Source organism: Mobula hypostoma, chromosome 3 (assembly GCF_963921235.1).
Source record: "Mobula hypostoma chromosome 3, sMobHyp1.1, whole genome shotgun sequence".
In the NCBI taxonomy this organism is placed as follows: domain Eukaryota; kingdom Metazoa; phylum Chordata; class Chondrichthyes; order Myliobatiformes; family Myliobatidae; genus Mobula; species Mobula hypostoma.
The window spans coordinates 165,046,388-165,063,343 of record NC_086099.1 but is presented as its reverse complement, the minus strand read 5'-3'; the positions used below and the strand labels follow the sequence as shown (position 1 = coordinate 165,063,343).

At 40.3% G+C, this 16,956-nt stretch overlaps 2 protein-coding genes across 12 annotated transcripts in view; one reads left to right on the top strand and one right to left on the bottom strand.

Moving 5' to 3' along the window:
- LOC134344368 (cytochrome c oxidase assembly factor 1 homolog) overlaps positions 1 to 3,535 on the bottom strand; it is a 95,279-nt gene extending 91,744 nt beyond the window's left edge. For 2 of the 9 annotated variants that reach the window (XM_063044039.1, XM_063044043.1), the window contains exon 1: positions 2,849 to 2,898. The gene's annotated coding sequence lies outside the window, so the exon portion shown is untranslated. Of the gene's footprint in view, positions 1 to 2,303; positions 2,488 to 2,848; positions 2,963 to 3,514 lie in introns of those variants that run through there. The other 7 variants (XM_063044044.1, XM_063044046.1, XM_063044042.1 and 4 more) reach the window with 7 other exon arrangements.
- The window catches only part of blvra (biliverdin reductase A), a 58,013-nt gene continuing 43,996 nt past the window's right edge, over positions 2,940 to 16,956 (top strand). The window contains exons 1-2 of one of the 3 annotated variants that reach the window (XM_063044034.1): positions 2,943 to 2,999; positions 3,559 to 3,633. The gene's annotated coding sequence lies outside the window, so the exon portion shown is untranslated. Of the gene's footprint in view, positions 3,000 to 3,505; positions 3,634 to 16,956 lie in introns of those variants that run through there. The other 2 variants (XM_063044036.1, XM_063044035.1) reach the window with 2 other exon arrangements.

Genomic DNA, 16,956 nt, shown 5'->3' with positions numbered 1-16,956 from the left:
GTAAAAAGAGAGTTGAGGGTAGATATAGGACCAATACAAAATAATGCTGGAGATATTGTGATGAGAGATGCAGAGGTGGCAGAGGAACTGAATGCATATTTTGCATCAGTCTTCACAGTGGACAATGTCTGCAGTATACCAGACATTCAAGAATATCAGGGAAGTGAAGTTTGTGCAGTGAAAATTACTACTGAGAAGGTGCTCAGGAAGCTTAATGGTCTGAGGGTGGATAAATCTCCTGGACCTGATGGAATTCACCCTTGGTTTCTGAAGGAAGTAGCTGGAGAGATTGTGGAGGCATTAACAATGATCTTTCAAGAATCGATAGATTCTGGCATTGTACCGGATGACTGCAAAATTGCAAATGTTACTCTGCTACTTAAGAAGGGTAGGAGGCAGCAGAAAGGAAACTATAGATCTGTTAGCCTGACATCAGTGGTTGGGAAGTTGTTGGAATCGATTGTTAGGGATGAGACTACGAAGTACCTGGAGGCACATGTCAAGATAGGCCAAAGCCAGCATGGTTTCTTGAAAGGAAAATCATGCCTGACAAACCTACTGCAGTTCTTTGAGGAAATTACCAGGGTAGACAAAGGAGATGCAGTAGACGTGGTGTACCTGGATTTTCAGAAGGCCTTTGACAAGGTGCTGCACATGAGGCTGCTTAGCAAGATAAGAGCCTATGGAATTACAGGGAAGTTACTAGCACAGGTGGAGCAATGGCTGGTTGACAGAAAACAGAGTGTGGGAATAAAGGGATCCTATTCTGGCTGGCTGCCAGTTACCAGTGGAGTTCCACAGGGGTCAGTGTTGGGACTGCTGCTTTTTATGATACATGTCAATGATTTGGACTATGGTATTAATGGATTTGTGACCAATGATACAAATATAGGTGGAGGAGCAGGTAGTTTTGAGGAAACAGAGCCTGCAGAGAGACTTAGATAGTTTAGGGGAATAGGCAAAGAAGTGGCAAATAAAATACAATGTTGGAAAGTGCATAGTCATGCACTTTGGTGGAAGAAATAAAAGGGCAGACTATTATTTAGATGGGGAGAGAATTCAAAATGCAGAGATGCAAAGGGGCTTGGGAGTCCTTGGCAAGATACCTGAAGATTAACCTGCAGGTTGGGTTGGTTGTGAAGAAGGCGACTGCAATGTTGGCTTTCATTTCTAGAGGTAAAGAATATAAGAGCAGGGATGTGATGTTGAGGCTCTACAAGGCACTTGCGAGACCACACTTGGAGTATTGTGTGCAGTTTTGGGCTCCTTATTTTAGAGAGGATATACTGACATTGGAGAGTGTTCCGAGAAGATTCACCAGAATGATTCCAGGCATGAAAGGGTTAACGTATGAGGAACGTCTGGCAGCTCTTAGGCTGTATTCCCAGCAGTTCAGGAGAATGAGGGGGGGATCTTATAGAAACATTCCTAATGTTAAAAGGCCTGAACAGATTAGATATGGCAAAGTTATTCCCCATGGTAGGGGATTCTAGGACCAGAGGGCATGACTTCAGGATTGAATGACATCCATTTAGAACTGAGATGCTGAGAAATTACTTTAGTCAGAGGGTGGCAAATTTGTGGAATTTGTTGCCACGAGCAGCTGTTGAGGGTGTATTTAAGGCAGAGATAGATAGGTTCTTGATTAGCCAGGGCATCAAAGGGTATGGGGTGAAGGCAGGGGAGCGGGTATGACTGGAAGAATTGGATCAGCCCATGACTGAATAGCGGAGCAGACTCGATGGACCGAACGGCCTACTTCTGCTCCTATATCTTATGGTCTTATGGATTGGAAATAACATCTCCACTTCGCTGACAATCAACACTGCTTTACTCTCTCTACATCCATAACTGTGGGCTAAGCACAGCTCAAATGCCATCCATAAATTTACTGATGATACAACTCTACTGTTGGCAGAATTTCTGATGGTGATAAGAGGGCGTATGGAGGCGAGATTGACCAAAGAGCTAGTTGTGAACTTCAGAAAAGGTAAGACAAGGGAACACACACCATTCCTCCTAGAGGGATCAGAAGTGGAAGGAGTCAACTGTTTCAAGTTCTTTAGTGTCAACATCTGAGGATCTAACTTGGACTCAACATATCGCTGCAGCTATAAAAAAAGACACAAGATCAGCTTTATTTCATTAGGAGATTTGGCATGTCACCAAAGACACCTGTAAATACCTACTGATGTACAGTGAAGAACATTCTAGCTGGCTGCAACACCGTCTGGTATGGGGGCGGGGGCGGGGGGAGTCTACTGCACAGTATCTCAATAAGCTGTAGAGAGTTGTAAACTTACTCAGCTCCATCATGGGCACTAGACTCTGTAGTATCCGGGACATCTTTAATGAACGATGCCTCAAAAAGGCGGCATCCATCATTGAGCGCACACCATCACCCAGGTCATACCTTGTCCTCATTGCTACTGTCAGGAGAACGCACGCACTCAGTGATTCTGGAACAGCTTCTTCCCCATCTGATTTCTGAATGGACATTGAACCCATGAACACTACATCACTACTTTTTTATTTCTATTTTTGCACTCTATACACACACAATTCATGTTTATTTTCTAGTACTATGTATTGCATTGCTGTACAAAGACACCAAATTTCACGACATGTGCAGCTGTAATTAAACCCTTCTGATCCAAGCCAACTCATCAGACCCACGAAAAACTCCGTGTCAATCGACCGCCGCGGGCTGTGATGGATACCAGCAAATCACTGCGGAGAAACACGTTACCGTCCACCCTGCACCGATCCCTCCTACCCCGCGGCTGTATCTGTATTATTTTGCGGGTTGGGGTGACAGCAGCAAAACAGAATTAAAATAATTACTCACCCCTGTTCCCCGCGATTTCAAACCGTGGGGGCCGCCATGTTGTCAAAATAACTTTATTGACAACTTTAACAAAACAGAAACTGTTGGCGATCCCTGACGAGTCGGGTTTCTTCACTGAGAAAAGGAACAGAGCCAGCGCTTCAGGAAGAAGGTCTCTCTCTTTTCCCCACATTTCCTTTTTCTTTTTAAGATTTCCAGCATTTTCAGGGTTTAGTTTAATTTTCACTGACTTTATTAACACATACTACTAAACTCTAAATATTACTAATCATTGACTGATGTATTTTTAAATTGTTTCTTCGTTTATCTCCCAACGAGGGGCCACGGAACAATAATTGTCACCGCAATTGTTCCCCGATGTCCCTACTCTTCTCACCCAAAAGCAAAAAAAAAGGAGTTAATGAAATAAGACAGATGATGCTGGATATAGTAAGAAAGTCAGGCTATAGTCTTGGAGAGAGAGAGTTTACATTTCAGATGAATGGCTTTTCCGTTTATACTTTTTGCTATTTTGATATAGATACCGATGCGTTCCATTATATTGTTGCTCAGGATTAGTATAAATTATGTAACTGCAAAACATTCGCTCAATTCCAACTCCCGGCAAAAATTACAAAGGAATAACTTTTTATTGGGATAAGAAAATGGTAATGTAAAGAAAACTACCTGCTACAGCGTCATAAGGATATGATCTAGTTGATGTTTTGTAGCCGGATCACGTGTGTCGGACATGCTCAAACTACCAGAAGCGGATCTTATATAACTTGGCTTTTGCGTATTGTTGGGTGAGTGTTTATAATTGTATTTAAAGAAAATAATTGCACTTGTGTTCAGAAATCAGTAGTGATAAGCATTTGTTGATTACTCATAAATGCATTTTAATTGGTAACTATAACCGAAGTTTGCTTGTACATATTTAAAGTGAAATACCATTATGTAAGGAGTCACTTCTTTTAGTGTCTCTCATTAAAATGAATATTATACTCTCTGTAACAAATTGTGCTGAAGGCAAGAGGATGTAGACTTAAACGAATAAGAGTTATATTTATAATTGTATCCTGAAATTCCTTCTCAATTATCATTTTTCGGGATCTGGACATCTGTGGAGCTGAGAAATTGTTTTGATGTCCTGAATAATATGGTACAGGAATATAGACGACTAGTTCATGGAGATTTTAGCAACTTAACTTTCAAAGGAATAGCGGTGTAAATATCTATTAATAGTTATGCCCTTCTGAGTTTCCAGTTAATATGAATCAAATTTGAAGCTAGAATTTAGTTAGTGTGAGTGGAGCTATTGTGTAATCTACCTTTCGTCATTGCTGGGATACTATAGTAATAAAGGATGATTGGCTAATTGGCAGATGTTTTCTTATTACTGTGAACAGTGGTTGCCATACTTCCTTGTTTTCAGTGTTTTTTTAAAGTTTCTTTGTACTGTATAAGCAAAAGTGCTGCAGTTGTTAGATAAGCCACAGATATGCCATGGTTGGCCTTACTTTCATTATGAGTTGGGTGGTTCAAAGAAAAGCAAGATAAACATAGAAACATAGAAAACCTACAGCACAATACAGCCCCTTCGGCCCACAGAGTTGTGCCGAACATGTCCCTACCTTAGAAATTACTAGGCTTACCTATAAGCCCTCTATTTTTCTAAGTTCCATGTATCTATCTAAAAGCCTCTTAAAAGACCATGTCATATCCACCTCCATCACCGTTGCTGGCAGCCCATTCCACGCACTCACCACTCTCTGAGTAAAAAACTTACCCCTGACATCTCCTCTGTACCTACTCCCCAGCACCTTAAACCCGTGTCCTCTTGTGGCAACCACTTCAGCCCTGGGAAAAAGCCTCTGACTATCCTCACGATCAATGCCTCTTCTCATCATCTTGTACACCTCTACCAGGTCACCTCTCGTCCTCCGTCGCTCCAAGGAGAAAAGGCCGAGTTCACTCAACCTATTCTCATAAGGCATGCTCCCCAATCCAAGCAACATCCTTGTAAATCTCCTCTGCACCCTTTCTATGCTTTCCACATCCTTCCTGTAGTGAGGCGACCAGAACTGAGCACAGTACTCCAAGTGTGGTCTGACCAGGGTCCTATATAGCTGCAACATTACTTCTCAGCTCCTAAATTCAATTCCACGATTGATGAACGCCAATACACCGTATGCCTTCTTAACCACAGAGTCAACCTGCGCAGCTGCTTTGAGTGTCCTATGGACTCGGACCCCAAGATCCCTCTGATCCTCCACACTGCCAAGAGTCTTACCTTTAATACTATATTCTGTCATCATATTTGACCTGCCAAAATGATCCACTTCACACTTATCTGGGTTGAACTCCATCTGCCACTTCTCAGCCCAGTTTTGCACCCTATCAATGTCCCGCTGTAACTTCTGACAGCCCTCCACACTATCCACAACACCTCCAACCTTTGTGTCATCAACAAACTTACTAACCCATCCCTGTACTTCCTCATCCAGGTCATTCATAAAAATCACGAAGAGTAAGGGTCCCATTTGTTGCCCGTACACGATGTCGCAAGACTCCTGATTGAAAGTACTTATTGGTAGCATGGAGCTGTGCAGCTGTGAAATGCTGAGCCAACAGGTGTGTGACTTCACTCACCACAACACTGAACATAACCTATGGACTCACTTACAAGGACTTTACAACTAATGTTCTCGGTATTATTTTTTTCCCTGGTAAGATGGTGGTGCACTTAGATGCAGCAGCCACTCTGGGTCCAATTAAACGTGTGTTGGCATGTCTTTAGGGTTATGACATATAGCAAGCAACTTCAACCACCAAACTTCAGATCTGAATATGGAATGTAGATTAAATTTAAAATGCAGCTCTGTACAAGGATCTGAGAGCTGTGAAAACAGCAGTTGATTAAAGGACCACACAATGTTGATTAACATTGTCTGGAGTGTGGGTGTAAATTGGGGTTGGGTTGTGAGACTTGCATGTGGTTCAAAGGAAGCATTGTAGATACGTTGTAAATATAGAATTGTCCTTTGATCTTTAGTATATAAAATATCATGTAGTGTTGGGTCGAGCAGGCCTCTTCCTCCAAAAGGGTCTCAATATGACTCCTGGCAGCATCTATGGGAAAGAGTACAGGTGACGTTTTGGGCTGACACCCTACAGCAGGACCTCCAATTCCTCCAGCATTTTGTGTGTGTTACTTAGATTTCTGGTATCTGCAGACTGTCTCTTGTTCATCAATATGACGCCTGCTGTGTCTCATTTTGTTGAATAAAAGACTACTCCATATCTAGCAGCTCAGTCTCTCCAGTGACTTTGTTCAAGTGACAACAGTTGTATTTGTTCACCATGTACACCTCAGGTTGCTGTGTCACTGCTGGATGCTTAGAATTTCAAGCACTGCAGGAGCGAGTTGCTGAATGGCAATGGAGCTGGACTTTTTGCATACCATTGTTGTGTTGTCACCTGTACTTGTGCCAAAATGGTGCATGGTCCCAAAAGTGGTGTGAATAATTGTCTTGGACGTTTCTTATGATTGCAAGATCCTGTTGGACATTGGTAACATAGAATACTGCTCAGTTTACTAGTTCATTTGGCGAAACTGACGGTGTGTGTGTCGGGGAGTGGGCTCTGAGTTACGTTGGTTGTTGAATGTACAAGGCCCATGTGCCTCTGACTCACCTGTTGCAGTTGCTGGCGTAGGAGACACCAGAACTGGCTGTTTGCTGCTGGATTTTGTACTGTATTGGGGGCTGACTGTTCTTCTGGGTGCTGCCCTCAGGTGTTTGCTCAGTGAAAGTGCAAGCTGGACCAGTACAACTCAGAGACTTGACTTATACACGAGGAATTCTGCAGATGCTGGAAATTCAAGCAACACACATCAAAGTTGCTGGTGAACGCAGCAGGCCAGGCAGCATCTCTAGGAAGAGGTACAGTCGATGTTTCGGGCCGAAACCCTTCGTCAGGACTTCGTGAGTCCTGACAAAGGGGCTCAGCCCGAAACATCGACTGTACCTCTTCGTAGAGATGCTGCCTGGCCTGCTGCGTTCACCAGCAACTTTGATGTGTGTGACTTGACCTATATTATTTTTTTCTCTTTCTTTGTGTGTGTAGTTTTTTTTCTGAAATCGTAAACATTTATGCAATTTGTGCTACGTGCAATGTGCTTTGTGCTGTTGGTACTGTATTTTGCACCTTGGTCCCAGAGGAACCTGATTTTGTTTGGCTATATTCATGTATGGTTGAATGATAATTAAACTTGAAACTTTGTATTTGCACAGTTTGTCTTTTGCCCATTGGTTGCTTGTCAATCTTTGTATGTAGTTTTTCATTGATTCTATTGTATTTCTTTGTTCTACTGTGAATGCCTGTAAGAAAATGAATCTCGGGGTAGTTTTTGGTGACATACATACTTTGAAAATAAATTTACGTTGAACTTTGAAAAGTCCACAATATTTTTCCTGTATTTCCATACATAAAGTATAAACGGCAGATACATTAGGGACATTTCAGAGACTCTTAGAGAAGCATTGGGACCCTGTGGAAGGCTCGTGCAGAAATTGGGAAGTCCAAAATTGGTTTGCCTGCAGAAGACAGAGGGTAATACTTAATTTCTGCCCGTTGGCATATAAAGCAGCAATGAAGGTCCTCCATCTCTCTCTGTTCTTGACCATCTTCTCTATTGCATCCCAGATGTAGTTCAGGTTCTTCATTTTTGCCTCAACTCTACAGCACCAAGTTGTCTTTAGTCTTGCACATTTCCTCCACCTTTCGGGGATCCACCAGAGGGCTGTTTTTGTGATGGAGTCGGCCTCTCTACTCGTTACATGCCCAATCCATCTCCAACATTTTCTCATGATGATTGTGGCCATGTCCTTTTGATGACAGTGAAGGAGTAGGGTGTGGCTGGAGGTCTTTCTTGGCCAGAAAATATGGAGGATCTTCCGGAGGATCGTGGTGTGAAATGACAACAGCTTGGCAAAGTCACTCTCTGTCATGCACCAGCATTCTGACCCGTACAGGAATGTGGACACAACACGGCTCTGGTACGGCTTCACCTTGGTGTGGATACTGTACTTGGTTGATCCCGATATGTTGCTCATTGATCTATCGACATTTCTAGCTTTGCTGAGTCTGTGCTGGATGCCGCCCTTGGTCCTACCATCCTACAGAATGATGTACCCAGGTCTGTGAATATGCCAGTGCTGGTTAAGTCGATGCCATATGCCTTGATGGGAGGAGGAGACTCTACATTGAGGATCATGGTCTCAGTCATTTTCTGGCTGACTGAGTCCAACCTGACCACCAAAGGTACACAGGCACTGACTTTTCTCTTGCATGTTCTGGTGTGTATGTTATAGTAATGCAAGGTCATCCGCAAAGTCAGGCTTTTCTTTTTTTTTGTAATTTATTTTTTATTGAATTTCATCATCAAACAAACATTTCCATAAGATGTATTTCAGATACTGTACATATATATCATGTAATCATATTTGTCACAAATCTCCACATAATATTTATCTGAGGTATACACTTATAGAAAGAAGAGGAAAGAAAGAACATTTGAAAGAAGAAAACTATGTACAGAGTAGGGGGTGATTTTTTTTACAACATGTTCATTGACTTGTGAGAATAAAATCATGCCTATAAGGTGTTATGTAGTTAAACCATTTTCCCAGTATGAATAAAATTGTTCCAACTTATGATTAACAGATGCTGTTATCTTCTCCATTTTGTAAGTGTCCATTGTAATTTCCATCCCTGCGTTTAAAGTTGGACTCCCCTGTGATAACCATTTCCTGGTAAGGGTCTTTTTACCGGCCACCAGCAGTACATTCATTAAATATTTATCTCTTTTCAACCATTCTTGAGGTATATACCCTAAATATATGGTCTTACTCTCTAAAGGTATTTCACATTTAAAGATGTCTTGTAGGGCATTATGTATCCCACTCCAATAGCTTTTGATAACAGGGCATTCCCAGAAAATATGATAATGGTTTGCATTTTGATTTCCACAATTTCTCCAGCAAACAGGGAGGTTACTATCATGATGGGATTTCTGAGAGGGTGTAATAAAATATCTTATCAAGTTTTTCTACCTGAACTCCCTCCATTTCTATGAACTGGTACACTTCCATTGATACCTCCATATTATTGTCCAGTCTTTCTTAGATATTATTATCCCTCCTTCCTTCTCCCATTTTGTTTTAATGTATGAACTCGAATGTGTTTTAAGATTTGACAAACCCTTATACACGCTTGAAATTATTCTACTACCGTTGTCTGAATTATATGGTTTTCTAAATAGCTCTATCAGACATGTATTTGCCTTGGTTACATTTTTAACCGTCCTATTAACATACTGTCACATCTGTAAATACCGGTAAAAGTTTTGTTTTTCTATTTTCTAATAAGTGGTTCACTTTGAGCATTTCAAAACTGAACGGAGTTCCTTCTTTCATTATATTGCAAATAGCTGTTATTCCTTTAACTGTCTGGTCCTTAAATCTAGCATCCAGTTTATTCGGCATAAAATCCGAGTCATATGCACACCATTTAAGAATTGCAATGTCTCTCTCTAGTTTATATTCTTTTATAATAGTTTTCCATATTTTCAGAGTCCATTTCACCCACGGGTTATCAATATTATTTATGTAACTTCGTAGGTTGTTATCAGCCAAAATTGCCTGTATTTGCTCCTGTCTCCACCTTTACATCCTGCAAGGATTGTCTCAATATACGGTTGATCATCAAATGGTCAATCTGGTTCTTGTCACATTCATTGACTGAGCACCATGTCAGTTTGTGGATTTCACAGTGTGGAAAGAGGATCCCTCCTATAACCAGATTGTTCATGGCAAAGAATTCCACCAGCCTTTCACTGTTGTTATTCATCGTTGCACATCCATGCATGCCCATGAGCCTAGTGAATTGTGAGTTACCATTTCCTACTTTGGCATTTAGACCTCCCATGACAATAACTATGTCATGGCACAGTGTTAACTCTGGCTCTGATTGCAGCTATCCTTTTCTTTAATGTCACTATTATTAGTTGGAGCATAGCACTGGTGTAGAGTCATGTTCACTTGCTTCCCTTTCGGCCTGACTCTCATCAGCCTACTGTTGATGGGTTTCCACTCCAACAAGCACTTCTCAATGCCTATATTCAAAATGACAACTACACTATCATGATGCTGACTATCTTCCCCTGTTGAGTATAAAACTGTTTCACTAGTTGCTGCCTTTAGTCTACCAGACCCTGTCCGTCTTCACTAACACCCAGTATATGTATGTTGGAGCAACACATTTATGCTAGCTTGCCAGTGTTGTACATTATTTGTACATTCAAAAAACCAGTTTTGGCCTTGGTCTTGGTAGTGTTCAGGGCTTCCTTCATCTTGTCAGTAGCATCCTCTCAGTTGTCACTACCGTCAGCCACGCAAGTTCTAGGTGGAGACTCAGGAATTCAGGTATAGAAAGATTCTTCATTGCTGTTTCCATAACAAATTTTATGAACAATCAGGGTCATTAGTCCAGAGCTGAACCCCCAAACCTGAAGGACCAGTGGAGCACTCTTAGTCTGGCCTTTACTCTTTGACCTGTTTGGCATTGGTGACCCTACCAAGAGCCAAAGCACAGGGCCCTGACTCCAGCAACTTAGCTCTCTGGGTAATTAATACACACAAACCTCCAAACCCTATGACAAGGTGGTGGTCCTTTTGGAGGACAGTGGTTAATGGTGGTGTATTATTCTGGATAGGGGTCTGCAACTAGTGGTGTTCTGTGGGGATTTTACACTTTGGGAGATGCAACACATAGGAAAAATATACATTTAATGGCAGGAGCCTTAACAGCATTGATGAACAGAAGGATCTTGGGGTCCAAATACGTGGCTCCCAATAAGTGGCCACAGTTCAGTTTATTATCAAAGTACGTATATATCACCATATACAACCCTGAGGTTCATTAAACCTGAGAATAGTTTGTAGACCGGATACTGAACTTTTTACTGTTGGACTTTGGCCATATTCCACCGAGATACAACACTGGGTGGCACGGGAGGTAGTTCCTACCTGTGGCCATTGAACTTGCAGCTCCTCCCGTAGAGGGTCAGACACCCTGAGCCAATTGACAGGTCCTGGACTTTTTTCCAGCTGGCATATTTTGCATTTTGTTGTTTGACTGTTTGTGGTTTTTGTATTGCTCTATTTATGCTCTATTCTTGGTTGGTGCGGCTGTAACGAAACCCAATTTCCCTCTGGATCAATAAAGTATATCTATCTATCTATCTAGCTATCTATAAAATGTTACTGCACAAGATGAGAGTTGTGACATGAGAGTAGAGAGTTGTGGGAGTTGTGACTTTAAAGATAACATAACAACATTGACAGTGAATGGACCATCTCACAGAAAACAATGATAAAAACGAGAATGTCTGCATTCGCTGGACATCCAAGGGAACACACACAAATTGCTGGAGGAACTCAGCAGGTCAGGTGGCATCTATGGAAAAGAATAAACCGTCGACATTTTGGACTGAGACCCTTCTGGATGACTTTCAGGTTGGCAAGTTATAATTAGTGGAATGCAACCATGCTGAATGCTGGAACCTTAACTAATTACAATCCATATTAATGACAGATAAAAAAATTAAATGTATTGCACTTTTTGATGATACAAAAATTTGAAAAACAAATTGTGAGGAAGGAGCAGTGTGTTTGCAAAGGAATTAAAAAATAAACTGGTTAAGCAAATGGGCAGTAACTTGGTAGGTGAAGTACAGTTTAGTAATACGAAGTTCCCTATTTTGGTAAAACTTTAGCCATAAGTAACAAAGACCACAAAACTACCAGATCACTGTGAAAATCCATATGGTTCATTTAATCACAAACAAGAGAAAATCTGCAGATGCTTTAAAACCAAGCAACACACACAAAAGCTGGAGGAACTCAGCAGGCCCGGCAGCATCTATGGGAAAGTGTACAGTCGAGGTTTCAGGCTGAGTCTCTTCATCAGTTAATGTTCTTTAGGGGAAGAAATCGGGATTCCCACCCAATCTGGCCCATTCATAGCCCTAGGCCCATGAATGTAGTTGATTCTTAAATGCCGACTGCAATAAACCAGTAGGTTATTCACTTCAAAAGCAATTAGGGGTTGACAATAATTGTTGGCCTTTCCAGTGGTACCCACATGCTGAAAATGAATAAATTACACTGCACTGCTGATCATTTTCTTCAAGGATAACTGAACACAAATTATTGTCTTGAGTTGATTTTGAGATGCTGGAATTAATTTGGCAAAGATGTAATTTAAATGAACTGGGGTTGGGTGACCTCTGGGGGTTCTGGTTTCTTCCTACGTGTCAAAGGCACACAGTGGGTAGGGTATTTCCCCACTATAAGTTGCTCCAAATGTGTAGGTGAATGGTTGATTCTGGGTAAATAGATGGAAAATGTTGTGAGAATAAAATTGGTTAGTTTTGGATTAGTCTAAAAACGCCCATTTGATGGTTGGCTTGGACACCAGAGTCTGAAGGGCACTTTACCATAATTTTTGTTGATGACTCTATAAATGAGTTACAACATATGCTGCTTTAGAATTCACTGCTTTTAATCAGGTGGTCCAGATGATTTCTGCAAACATTTCTGAAAAGAATTACTATGTATACTGCATTTTAATTGAACTTTCTATTACATGTTAGGAAAAATATTTCAAGCAAGTTCTGTTCAACGTAAATCTAGAAATCTGGTACTTAACTGAAGTAGCACAGCTGATGTCAGCCAAATAGTATTGTATAATCCAAGTTGATTTTGGAATTCGACTGAAGACTGATCAGAAATGATCATAAAATAATGCCAGAGATCAAAGAGTTGCCATTGAATTCTAATTACCTGTCTATCAAAGTTAAGATAACTATGCTCTTTTTAGTTTACTTTTGGAATATAACAGAAAATGCTGAGAATGCTCTGCCAGGGACTGAAGTTGTTCAATATGAGAACGAGTTCAACCAGGTAGAAAAGGGCCAGATTAATGAGATCACTGTGAAATGTTGGCTTGTTCTCTCTTCTCAGGTGTTTGACATGCCAAATATTTGCAGAATTTCCAGTTTTTATTTCAGATCTTTAGCACAACCAACTATTTGCTTTTGCCTGTTTGAATATTGTTGGGATAGCAATGTTCATTTTGCTATTACAACTCAGGACAATGGAAATAGCAAGTTTGAAAGTATAACATTATCCATTGACCCAGCTATTTCACCTAGGCAAATGTGGCTATCAATCATTTCAAATATTTATGGGATGAAATAGGACTATTCTGCGCTTTAGAGTTTAAAGCAAAACTATTACACTCATTGCTTGAAGAACATCCTAATGGCAACAATAGTGTGCATCACCATTGTTCCTTGCACTTAGAACCCACAACTCTTGCTTCTGGCATGTTGCACTGAGTGAGAAAGAATAAACTTTAGACCAGGGGTAGACAACCTACGGTCCGCGGGCCAGATCCGGCCCGCAAAGCTATTTTGACCGGCTTGCGAGCAAATATTGGGATACTATGCTTATCTGGCCTGTGAGTGATTTTTTTCTCATTCTGAGTGTTTCACAAAATCACACTGATGGACATGCATGGCATCTTGTTGCACTGGCCCCAGGTTCCGTTTTGTTCCAAACCAAACACTGGTATATACGAATGACGGGAAGGCAGACTGCCTTATTAATATATATTAGATACTCTTCGTGCACGCACAGGTTTTCAGATGGGATTGTTCAAATTTGTAAACAGAAACAGCGTCACTGTGTTTTAACAAGAAATCCAAATATTTACGTGTGCCACGATACTTGTTGAATAATTCGCGTTTCGAAATAAAATCGAAGAAAAAAATTCCAGTGGCAGTGAATGCAAAACGCAGGAAGGTAGACATTGAGTGCCAAAATTTCCAAGACACTTGGACACTAGATTACTTCTTCATCGAGCAAGCTGGGAAACCAGTTTGTCTCATTTGCCTAGAAAATATTGCTGTGAAGTAGGCAAATATCAGGCGACATTACGAGACCCGCCATAGTGGAAATTTTAACAAGTTTACTGGGCAAGCAAGGAAAGATGAAGTTGAGCGAATGAAGGCTAATTTCAGAAAGTAGTGAAAATGAAGGATACCCGTGCCAGCTACGATGTCTCAAAATGGATTGCAGAAAAGATGAAGCCTTTTACAGATCGAGAATTTGTCAAAGAATATTTACTGTCAGTGGTGGATATTGTTTGTCCTGAAAAGAAATCTTTATTTGCATCTATCAGCCTGTCAGCAAGAACGATCACATGGCGAGTTGAAGAAATGTCAGCAGATGTTAAAAGTTGTTTAAGGGATGCCTGCAACGAATTGCATTTTTTTCAAATGCACTTGAGAGTACAGACTTGAGAGACGCTGCTCAACTTGCAGAGTTTGTGTGAGGAGTGACCTCAACTTTTCAAATTTTTGAAGAGTTTATTCAATTAATTCCTATAAAGGACACGGTTACTGGAGCAGACATTTTTGAAGCTTTGTTGAAAATGATATCGGAAATGAAACTTAATGTGTCGAAACTAATTGGCATCACAACTAATGGGACATCAGCAATGGTGGGGACAGAAAAAAGGTATCATCACATTGCTGCAAGGACAAATGGAAAACCTTGGAATCGCACAGAAACTGGTTAAAGTTCATTGCATTATCCATCAAGAGGCATTATGTGCCAAGTCTTTGAAATTAAAGGATGTTATGGACATTGTTGTGAAGGTGGTGAATCTGATCCTATTTCGTGAACTGATCGCCAGTTTCAGCAGTTTTTGTTGGATACGGAGGCAGAATATTTAATTATTTATGATTTTATCACTATTTAATTATTTAAGGTGCAACTGTAACGAAAACCAATTTCCCTCGGGATAAATAAAGTATGACTATGACTAGAATATGGGGACCTGGCTTATTTCTGCAATGTACACTGGCTTAGCTGAGGGTCAATGCTGGAAAGAGTATTTGCATTGCATGAAGAGGTGGCAGTATTCCTTGAAAGCAAAAATGAAGATGCTTGACATTTTCATGATCCTGATTGGCTTGCAACCTTGGCATTTCTTGTGGACATTACATCTCATTTAAATAACTTGAATTTACAACTTCAAGGAAAAAAAATTAGCTGATAAATGAGATGTATGGTCTTATTGTGGCCTTTGAAAGAAAGCTGCAATTGTGGGAGTACCAGCTTCAAAAAGGAAATTGTGCACATTTTCCCACATTTCAAAAACGTAAAGCACAAGATCCAGGCATTTTTGTGAATATGGTCCAAGAATTAAGAAAAGAGTTTTCATCTCGTTTTGCTGATTTTGCTTGCATGCTAATGAGTTCAAGCTGTTTGCTACTCCATTTGATGTGGAATTGAACGCTGCATCAGAACTTTTTCAAATGGAATTGATTGAGATGCAGTATGATGACATATTGAGATCAAAATTTCATTCTGAAGTTGTGTCAGTGCTTGACTTCTCTAGAAAATATATTCATCCAAGTGGAAAGTATCCTAACTTATGCAAGGACCATGCAAAAAAGATGGCATCATTGTTTGGCAACACTTTTCTGCATGAGCAATTATTTTCAAAAATGAAGCATACCAAGAACTATTTGAGAACAAGATTGACTGATGCCCATCTGGTTAATGTCTTGCTCTTGGCATCAACAAGTCTGACACCCAATATTGAGAAGCTGTCAACCAACAAACAGCATCAAGTTTCACATTGATTTATCGACTGTTTGCATTAAAATTTTCTTTTCTTATTATACTTAATTTACCACCATTCAATGCATCATATTCATACATTTTATGTTTAAAGATTCTTTCTGTCCTTTTAATAGATTCAAAAGATGCCTTGATTGAAATAAATTACAACTAAACTGAGTTCTTCGATCACTAATTGGCATCCTTGGTTAAGCACAAATGATGTTCTAGCATGCGTTATTCATTAATTTGAGGCAAAACATAACTAGATGTATTTAAATGGATAGTTCCCATATTTCAAGTTTTTTATGGCATTTATCTGGCCCACCGTCCGCTCATTAATACGTGATCCGGCCCACAGAGGCAAAATGGTTGCCAACCCCTGCTTTAGACTTTAAAACGTATCTTTTACTGCTTGGCCATTTTTATGTAATTGCATACACCTGGACATAATTGAGGAAAAGAGAAATCATGTTCATGATAACAGATATACAGTTATTTTCATTTGGTGGGCTGAAAGTTCAGCCTGAGCTGTCCTTAATGTTGCTTCATTGACGTGAATGTCCCAATTTTCAGAACTATTAGCATTGCCAACTTAATAAATAAATTAATTACAGGCCACCTCTGTGTTACATCTGTTTGGGTAGTGGAATTTGTTCTTATGTAATTCATCAAACACTACCTAGTTATTTCAGATAAGAATAAAATTTGCTTTCTCAGATTTTATGTGGAAAAATAATAATTTTTTCAATTTGCATTTCTTGAGTCATGCGCAGATAACACAGCTTTGTAATGCAGAATATCGCAATGGGACTATTTTCCAGAAATACCATACCCCACGCCCCATTATGTGGGTTTTGTCCATAGTAGAAGTAGAGTTCAAACCTTGTACAGAGTCTCTCAGGCACATATGTATGGATTTATGAGAGGGAAGGTGCAATTTTGAAGAGTCTTGAATGGGCACATTAATAGAAACTACATCCTGCATTGCTATTTTATTAGTGCTATGCTTTGAAAATCATTTTATTCAGAGTAAATGATAATTGCAACCATTTCCAGCTCTTATTACATAGTTCAGGAAAATTGATCAGAGAGGAACGGTTTAGAGCAAGAGTTCCCAACTTGAGCCCACAACATAAAAAAGTTTGGGAACCCCTGGTTTAGGGGGATATGTGTCAAACATATGCACATACTGTAGGCGTAACTCAAGAAGGTATCTTAGTTGGCATGGATGAGTTGGGCCAAAGGGCCCATTTCTTTGCTTTATAACTTGGTTGTGTCAGTCATCCTTGTGACCCTAGTGATTTCTGTATCAGGTGGGATCATGTCATCTCCTTTTGAAGATCTGCAGGGGAATTTGATCACATTGCC